The 7,652-nt window shown below is 33.5% G+C and overlaps 1 long non-coding RNA gene across 1 annotated transcript; it reads left to right on the top strand.

The window, feature by feature from the left end:
• Positions 1-1,294: 1,294 nt before the first annotated feature.
• On the top strand, positions 1,295-4,373 carry LOC143257966 (uncharacterized). Its single transcript, XR_013032054.1, has 2 exons — positions 1,295-1,412; positions 3,932-4,373. It is a non-coding gene; the product is annotated as an uncharacterized LOC143257966 (long non-coding RNA).
• The last annotated feature ends 3,279 nt before the right edge of the window (positions 4,374-7,652 follow it).

The following is a 7,652-nucleotide window of genomic DNA, read 5'->3' on the forward strand; positions in this document are numbered from 1 at the left end:
CCAAATCGGATATTTTCAAAGAGTAAATCCATTCTGGGTCACATCAGACATTGGGTTCAAAGTAAGTTTATTTTTTCAGCAGTTTTAGCCACTAAGTTAGAAGAAAGCCCTGTTTTCAATTTCCAACTTGACAATGGTAATTATTTGCTTCTCTTTTTTGTCCTACAACAAAAATATTTAACTTAAAATTCCAGTTGAAAGTGTCTAATCTTACAACACCTATGGTAAGTAATGTCGTTACAATACACAAAAGCAAGTGTAAAGATTTGAGAGAACCCATGTCAAGTTATTACCCCTACTACACGTAACACGACAAATAATTTAATAAGAGATAATCTGTACGTTTGTTTATCGTTTTTCTAAACAAAAAACACAATTCTTGTCTACTTCCAGAACGGTAAATCTGTCTATAAAACACCTAAAGGATAAGCTATATGCTTTCTGTCTACTGTGTAGAATTGAACCTCGGATTTTACCATTCTACGTCTGTAAAATTACCGCTGATTCACGGGTGGCTTTTGGTGTGATGGGAATAGAACAAATTGTGTAGTTTTATGCTCTACAACATATATAGGGTGTCGTATTTTTGTGTTAAATTGATTTCTGGGAACTACGTGTGTTCCACTTACAGTGTTTTACACATGAAAATTTATTTTGTTTGTACCATACTGCCCACTTTCTCAGTGACTTAGCGGTAAATCTGAAAGCTTATAACGCTAAAACCAGGTTTCGATAATCGTGACGAGCACAGATAGTCTTTTGTATAATATTAAACAAACAGGCAAAATGTATCGTACCGCTTGATTTTAAGCATATTCTTTGCTGTTTTGTAGAAGATTTTATGTATTTGCATTTGATGACAGTTTATTTTGCCTTTGCATAAATAAATGGGATATAGAATACTATCATTCGTTAGACAGGTGGTCTTCTACCCGAGTGTAGATTAGATTCAACTTCTTACGTCGTCCTTTGTTGGATTTCGAAGGCTGCCACCATAAATAAGAACAAACCATAAATATCTGGGATACGGTACACTTATAACATCTCATGGTCATCGTCGAACTGTTTACCTACAATAATGATATCGTTATACTCAACCTTGCTGGGGTACTGGTAATGATGTGGACGTTCTAGTAAACAGGAAGTTTAAATTGTCTTTTGAATAAAATACTGCAATACACTTTATAGTAGTAGTCAATAACACCGTATAATTAATGCACCGAGTTTCTCAGGGTCTTTAGGAATGAATTCGATGCACGGCTAAACAAATTGTAACCAAACCACAAGGACAAATTATTTGATGACATATGTATATAAGAAGGTAGTACATCCGATGGTTTCAGCTGCAGATTTCTTGGACAGCTGAAGATTCATCAGATTAATAACCTGAAGAGAAGATCACAATTGCACAGGTATTTTTTCTTTATCGTTTTGTTTATTATATGTTTTGTTACCACACTTTAATAAAATATTGAGTGGAGTGACTCGGGGACGCGTGTACAAAGTAGTTAGGATATACTAGAAACATTGCTAGATGAGTCACTTGGTTGTATGTTATAATGAAATATTAAGTGGAGTGACTCGGGGACGCGTGTACGAAGTAGTTAGGATATATTAGAAACATTGCTAGATGAGTCACGTGGTTGTATGTTATGTTCTTCGTTATCTGCTCTTTTTTTCTATCCAAGACATACCACGTATACTTACAACTGTCGGCATACATATATATGTGAACAATGTCTCACCAGATTTTGGAAAAAAAACGGACAATGACTCACCCAAATATTTTTTTTATATAGTCTACCTTTTTATTTTTTATTACTTTTTCAAGGCATTTTGAAAGTTTATTTGTTTGTAATTTTACGTTTCTTTGTTTCAAAGTGAGAACTTTATGCCTGCAAAATTACTTCAAAAGAGTGTTTGTTTCCAAGTGAAATCTAATTAGATATGTAATTTGGTAATTATAGTTTGTATTTTTTAAGATAAAAATTGCATTTTATTGCATAAAACTGGCGTCTCATTAGAAAAAATGCTCTATTTTCAATAAAACAATTGTTGAACACATTTAATAGTCGAATACAAGAGACTAAAAATTTTCAAAAAATGATTGGAAAATACAAATAAAATGCTTATATGACAAAAAAAATTGTTTGAACACAATACATAATATGGCGATTTAATTTATTTGAAGGTAAACTTAGAGCAATTGTTTACAATTGACACATCATTCAAAACCTTTTTGAATATTTGGAGAAATGTTTGTGGTCGACTTCATTTGATTACCGCATTCATGTCTTATAGTTATAATTTGTCACAAAGTGTGTATCTTATGCTTTATCAAAATAACACCAAATTTTTGCAAACCTCTGTATTTATGAATAGGAATACAACATCGAAAGTTAGTTTGTTTCAAAGCGAGAGTCAGTGACCAGTGAGGTGAGACATTGTTCTGGATCCGCGTGTACGCGCGTAATAGATGAACGTATTTAAGTTTGAGCTTTCTAGCTAAATAAATAGAGAGAAGAATACTTATATTTCTAACATGATCGACATAAGGCAATATGTAATTTCTTAACTGCTTGTAGAAATAATAATAACTTTCTATCTATAGAGAAATAAAACCTTGGCATCCGTGATGACGAGAAAACCCACTTGTAGAGAAAATTATATATGTAAAAAAACATAGTGTTTTCTCTACCCATACCAGCCGGTTTTTTTACATACATAAAACCTTGGTATGATCAAGAAAAGACAATATGTAATTCCTTAACTGACTGTAGAGTTAATAATACTAATAACTTTCTATATAGAGAAATAAAAACTGGTATGATCAAGAGAAGTCAATATGTGATAGAGAACTATGATACAAAGGACGAACTTCTATTTCAGCAAGAAATGAAACGTAAAATTTTTGTCTCAATCTTACTTTTATCGTTGTTCCTGGTCACTCAGTTCGTCCCAGAAATGGAGGCTTATATTGTAAAAAAAAAAAAGAAAAGATTTTACCAGTTCGCATTTTAAAGCCAGTGTTAGTCCCTTCCCTTAAGCTTGCCCATAAGATTCTCTTGTAAGTATATTTGAACATACTGTACAACGTACTGTCTGCTTGCATGTTTATTTAAATCCAAATATGAACGCAACAGCATGTAATAATATTTAGTAATGGTAGATATTGTACAGTTTATGTCGTTTTTTATAACGTTAACAAATTTATTTTCTTTTATTTTTCCAAATCAGAAAATCACCTTTTAATATGGATTTTACGTGTATTATTTGATTTTGGTGAGCATAGGTAACAGTTTGACTGGGACAATCTCAGTTTGATCGTCTCTATCCCGTAACAAGTGTCTCGCTTTTATCTTTTTACTTTTTTCTACGTGATTCCATATTTATATAAGTTATATAAGAAAAAACTAGTAATTTACTTTATAGCTATTATTGTGGTAACGAGAGGCGACAAATAGAGTGTAACTCACATCAACGTAATGTGCGGTTTTAAATTATTGTAAACAGCATAAATGACACCCTATTGGCCCGTTGGTAAAACATCACGAGTCACGTGATTAGTGATGAATGTGGTGTTTTCTGACATTAGAAGTATTTACATTGAATAGTATATTATTAGGTTTAAATGTAGGTGTTTAGATTTTACCATATTTATGGTCACCTTGTGTTAGGCGTTAGAGTTAGAAGTGAATTTTGTTTCTGAACTAATCTTTTAGTTACTTATTTTGATTTTTATCTGTGAGAGAAGTTTGTTTTTGGTATAAACTATTATTGAATCTTCATTGCTTTCCTGGAAATAATACCTCATTGTTTCCAAATAATTATAATTTTTATGTCTACAAATGCTCTAGTCGATTTATTATACATACAATCCTTTATGGACTCCCAGATCTTCTTATTAATTGTTAAATTTTTAATTTTACAGTTATTACGGTGGGTAACTTATTTCAACTCAGTTAACAGAAGAATCAATAACACCTCTGATGGAAAATCCGGCTGGTATTTGCAACTCGCTCTTTTATGTTGAAGAAAAGAGACGGTGACGTTTCTCGCTTAAAGTATCTTTCACTCGTATCACCTGAATAATATTTGTGTTTTTAAAGAAATAAGATTTTTTAAACAAAACTTTGAGTCTCTGCATTTAATTTTGTTTGTAAACACATACCTACACAATCTACCTTTATTGTGCACACCATTAGCATCGAAACCCGGTTTTCAGTGTTATAAACCTTTGGACTGAAACACTGGCTTTAAAATTAACATGCATATTTTAATTATCAATTTTATGTGTAATTTCGACTTATGATAAGTCTATGCTTTGATTTCGATTAAGGTTAAACAAAATAAAAGGCTGTTTTCGTTTTGAATTTAATTTGACTCTGTGATATTTTGAATTGTTATTGTTTAATATTTTGTACTTTTAAAGCTACATTTCGAAACGTGCAATCTGACCATGAACCTTAGATACTAGTTTAGATAATGACAATTTTCTTGAAATACATAGAGAACTATGGTTAAAGTTTTAAAATAAAGTTAAAAAAGTTCTTGGAAGTAGATTTCTGCGATCTAAGCAAACATCAAAGTAGTTCCTTATCAGATTAGCAGCAAAAATATCAACTGTAAACTGACATTTTGGGATAAATTCTTTGCACCTTTCTGGTAGAAATTATCTATTAAATTGTGCAACCTGAGAAAGTTAAATTCATAATAAAGATGCCAGATCTCGTCTGTTTTAAAAGACCAAACGTTAGCATTGACATTAGACGATGTTCAAATGATATACATAAGTGAATGACTATATTAACAAAGAGATAAAAAATATACTTTTTGACAACATACAGTCAAATATCACTTCCAAAAGAATGGCTCAAAATGCTATTCATACGATAGTGACGTGTGCAAATCAAATAACCAGTAAATTTTCGAACTTCATAAAACTTATTTATCACCCAAATCTCAATTTACGTAAAGAGAGTGTTTAGAAAATAAAATCACCTGCCACTCGAAGAGTTTCGGTTGCTTCCTTTCATATTTTCGCAAAAATAGAGAAAAATTAGTCTTGTTTCTCGAGATTTTGAAGGCTACAAATATTGAATGCTACGCTGCTACAGTTCATGCTGTTATGTCTTGTCATGCTTTCCTGATCACCGTGTATCTTCACAATATTTCTACAACGTAGTTTACATTATGGAAGGGTTCGTTGTAAGACCGTTTCATTCTAAACGCATCCTGCTGGCTTTCCATAACCAACCTCGAAAACATTGGTTTCTCAGCACGTTCTTCAATTGTCTGATCGAATCAGAAATCCAAATTATCATTTATTTGTTATATCTGTCTGCCTGTCACGCTCTGTATCTCCTGAACTGTTAATCGTGGAATAACATGAATAATATATACACTGCTGGCCAAAATCTTAAGGCCAGTGAACATAAAGAAAAAATATGCATTTTGCATTTGTTAGACTCAACCACTTCTTTGAATAGAGCTTCAAAAGATGAAAATAAGAAAAGGAAAATAAAAAAATCTTTTTTAGCATTTAATAAGGAAAATGTTGACATTATGAAATTAGCCTAAATACTAGCTGGTCAAAAGTTTAAGACCATACTGAAACGAAGCGTTAATCGGTAAACACGTAACGACATTTAGTCATTTGTGTTCAAGCATCAGCGTTGTCAACATCTCCCACTGACATCTCCTGTGTTACATTCGGTAAAACATAGCAAAGGCTAAAAAGTTGACAGAGTTTGAACGTGGCAGAATTGTCGAGCTGCAAAAGTAACGTCTCTCTCAACGTGCCATCGCTGGTGAGATTGAGTGTAGTAAAACTGTTGTTGCAAATTTCTTAAAAGACCTTAAGGGATACGGAACGAGAATTTCAAGTGGTCGGCCCAAGAAAATTTCGCCGGCGTTGAGCAAAAGGATTTGACAGATTGTCCGGCAAAACACCAGCTAATCGTCAAACCAGATTAAGGCCCTTACTGACGCAGAATGCAGATCAAAAACAATAAGACGGCAACTACGAAAGAAAGGCTTTAAAAACCGTAAACGTCTTCAAAGGCAACGCCTCCTTCCACACTACGAAACAGCTCGGTTAAACTTTGCTGAGAAGCACCAAACATGGGACGTAGAAAAGTGGACGAAGGTTTTGTTCTCTGACGAGAAAAAAATTTAACCTGGATGGTCCAGATGGCTTCCAACGTTACTGGAACGATAAGGATATCCCACCGAAGACATTTTCTACACGACACAGTGGAGTAGGTTCCATCAGGATCTGGGGTGCTTTCTCCTACCATGGAACAATGGAGGTTGAGGTTATACAGGGGCGTCAAACAGCAGCTGGCTACAATGGCATGTTGGAGAGAGCATCTTTATTGACTGAAGGCCCTCGCTTGTGTGGAAATGAGTGGATCTTTCAGCAGGACAACGCAATCCACAATGCCCGCAGAACACAGGACTTTTTCATGGCGAATAACGTGATTCTTTTGAACCATTCAGCGTGTTCGCCCAAACTGAACCCCATTGAAAATGTTTGGGGGTGGATGGCAAGGGAAGTCTATAGAAATGGATGTCATTTCCAAACAGTGCATGATCTTCGTGAAGCCATCTTCACCACTTGGAATAACATTCCAGCCAGCCTTCTGCAAACGCTCATATCGACCACGCCAAAGCGAATGTTTGAGGTTATTTGTAATGACGACAGTGCAACTCACTACTGAGACCTCTTGTTGGGCATTTTCTACCCTGTTTAGGATTTTCTTTGGTATGGTCTTAAACCTTTGACCAGCTAGTATTTAGACTAATTTGATAGTGTTCACATTTTCTTTATTAAATGCTAAAAAAGTTTTTTATTTTTATTTTTCCTTTTCTTATTTTCATCTTTCGAAGCTCTACTGAAATAAGTGGTTGACTCTAACAGCGCAAAATGCATACATTTTCTTTATGTTCATTGGTCTTAAGATTTTGGCCAGCAGTGTATCAATATTTATTCAGCACTGTCTTTATAAATTACTGTTGCTGCATTATTACAACAAGAATTTGCTAGTTTTGAATGATACGAATATTGTTTCAGCGTCAGACACAATTGTTTACGTTTTTAAATTACCTGCACCTGTCCTTTATTGTCCAATATTTAATATCTACATTAGTAAATTTGCCATATACTCAATGGGATAATTCAGAATTTTCTCTTTTGTTGTTACTTTTAATAGCGTAGCATGGCCAGTTGGTTAGGTTTAACACTTTTATTTTGTTTTCTAATTTTATTTATTTAAACGTGACTAAAATAAATACAAACTGTCCAGACTGAAAACTGTTAGGATGAGACACATTCCCATAAGATTCTGTAATTGGATCATAATTTAATTTTACTAAAACTTGAAAACCACCGTCATTAACTTCCAACATAATCTACTTTAGTTTTATTTCTTACATGTCTATGACTGTTTGAGAACAACATAAACATACTGAAACATTAATGAACAATAAGCTGTGGCGTTAAAAAACACGAAACGGAAGCTATGTTAAACTCGATTAACAGATAACTACAAATTCACAAATATTTGTTTTTTGTTTTGTTTTTGGAATTTCGCACAAAGCTACTCGAGGGCTATCTGTGCTAGCCGTCCCTAATTTAGCAGTGTAAGACT

Source organism: Tachypleus tridentatus, chromosome 7, assembly GCF_004210375.1.
Source record: "Tachypleus tridentatus isolate NWPU-2018 chromosome 7, ASM421037v1, whole genome shotgun sequence".
Lineage (NCBI taxonomy): Eukaryota > Metazoa > Arthropoda > Merostomata > Xiphosura > Limulidae > Tachypleus > Tachypleus tridentatus.